General features: G+C 42.8%; 1 pseudogene across 1 annotated transcript; it reads right to left on the bottom strand.

Annotated features, from left to right (window-relative positions):
• Positions 1–832: 832 nt before the first annotated feature.
• LOC308626086 (receptor-binding cancer antigen expressed on SiSo cells-like) lies at positions 833–1,655 on the bottom strand (annotated as a pseudogene). Its single transcript has one exon. The product of its transcript is annotated as a receptor-binding cancer antigen expressed on SiSo cells-like (transcript).
• Positions 1,656–2,043: the final 388 nt, after the last annotated feature.

Below are 2,043 nucleotides of genomic sequence, written 5' to 3'. Positions count from 1 at the left end.
TCCCACATGCTGCGGAGTGGCTGGGCCTGTGAGCCATGGCTGCTGAGCCTGCGCGTCCGGAGCCTGTGCTCCGCAACGGGAGAGGCCACAACAGTGAGAGGCCCGTGTACCGGAAAAAAAAAAAAAAAAAAAAAAAGGACCCCTGGAGGGAGCTGGGCCTTACACAGGGACCCAGACTACATCATGACCTCCAAGGGCTCTGGGCACTGAGGCCTTTGTGAGCCCCTCCCACCATAATAATATCAGTATTGAAATATTTAAAATATAACTTTAAATACTTCAACCTTTATTCCTCTTTTAGACAAAATTTAATTGATTTTTGTGGGCCCTAAAAATTTCATTTTTTTTGAATGTGAGAAAAAACGTTAAAGTTTCATAGGCCCTCACAAGTATCTCTGCCCTAGCACTATGCCTCCTGTGCGTAACCTGGAAGGGCCTGGGGCACACCTTCTTTTTTTTTTTTTTTTTTTTGAATATTTAAAATTATTTATTTTATCATTATGCACATTGAAGGAAAGCATTATAGACAGCAGAGTTCTTTCCCACCATAAAATTTACACCCATTTAATTAGGTAGAAACACTAGCTTGAAGAGGTACTGATATATTCCATTTGTAATAATTTCTCTACAGCAAACAATTGTCTTACAGTTGGAACATGTTGAAGAAAATATTGTCTCACAAGTCTTTTTTGTTCTTTGAGTCTCAATCACCAAGAGTTCAAGGGACTTTGAGAGAATCCTGGTGTCCTGTATGGCCTTATGAATGCATTAAAATCAAGCAGTGGATTTGTATTCTGAAAATACTCTTAGATCCATACAAATGTTGCTTGGGTTGTGGAGCTCACATTTTTCCCACTGGCACTGTGCATCTGAAGGACATTTTGTTATGAAAGTTTCACACCAATTTTGTTTTGTTCCTTCTTCATTAGCCGCTGTGCTTCCTTTTCCATTTTCTTCCTTTGTTGTTCTGCTGCTCTCTTTTCTCTGTCTGTTATCTTCTGCTGCCTCAGAACTTCTTCGGCTTGCCAGGCCGCATCTTCTTCTTCCCATGCACTGGTATTTTCCTGCCAGGTATCCAAGTCACCTAATTCAGGAGAATGATGAATAAAAGGCATATCTTGTGTAGCTGCTAGTCTACTAGAGAAACCTGTGCTACCGTCTGGGATGCCAAAATTTAATGGTTCTCTCTTTTTAATAATGATTTTCTGGGTTTTCCTTATAGTTGGTATCATGTCCTTAAAATAGTCAGGTTCCAGTTGTTCTAAAGCATTTTGCTGTGTTGCCACATTCCCATTCCCTCCTTCAATCTTTACACTTGTGGGTGCATCTTCATCCCAGGAAGCCCACTCTTCAACATCTGTCTGCTTAGGAACTGATGAATAATCAACTGTAGTTGGCAAAGTTATTTGGTCTCCACTTAATTTCTGTCCTCTGCCAGCTGTGCATATTAATCTCTTTAGGAATGAGAATATGTTGCTAGGCAGGTACAAACTTTAAATAACCGAAACTGTGTGATAGCCATGGTGGGAATCAAAACCCTCAGCGCTTTTGGACAAATGACATCTCTAGGAAATCAACAGGAATGATAGCTTGGCTATGTCAAGTGAAAAAGATTCACCCACTGTACAGATGCGAAAAACAACAGGAGCGTTTTCAGGTTACACGATCCGACGCCATATGTATGGCGTTTGATGAAAACGCTCTCAATTGCTCCAAATGGGTGGCGAGTGGACTGGGATTTGGATTTTAGAAAAATCTGCTTGGGAAGGAGCAAGGCCTGCCCCTCCCCCTCCCCGCCCGCCCCGCGGAGGCTCCAAGCTCACACCCACACCTTCTTATATGCCTTATTCTTCTGGGGTAGGAAGGAACTTTGAGGTCATCTGTGCCACATCCCATACAGGCAGAATCCCGGTAAGGCATCCTCCAGGTGGGGTCCAAGCAGTCCCTCTAAGTATGAGCAAGTTCTTTATATTGAGCCCTTGAGTGAAAACCTGCAGCCCTGTAACTTTAACCAGCTGCTCCTAATTCCACTTAGCTGGACCA

Source organism: Mesoplodon bidens (assembly GCF_964165515.1).
Source record: "Mesoplodon bidens genome assembly, chromosome: 12".
NCBI lineage: Eukaryota > Metazoa > Chordata > Mammalia > Artiodactyla > Ziphiidae > Mesoplodon > Mesoplodon bidens.
This window is presented reverse-complemented; position numbering and strand designations above follow the sequence as displayed.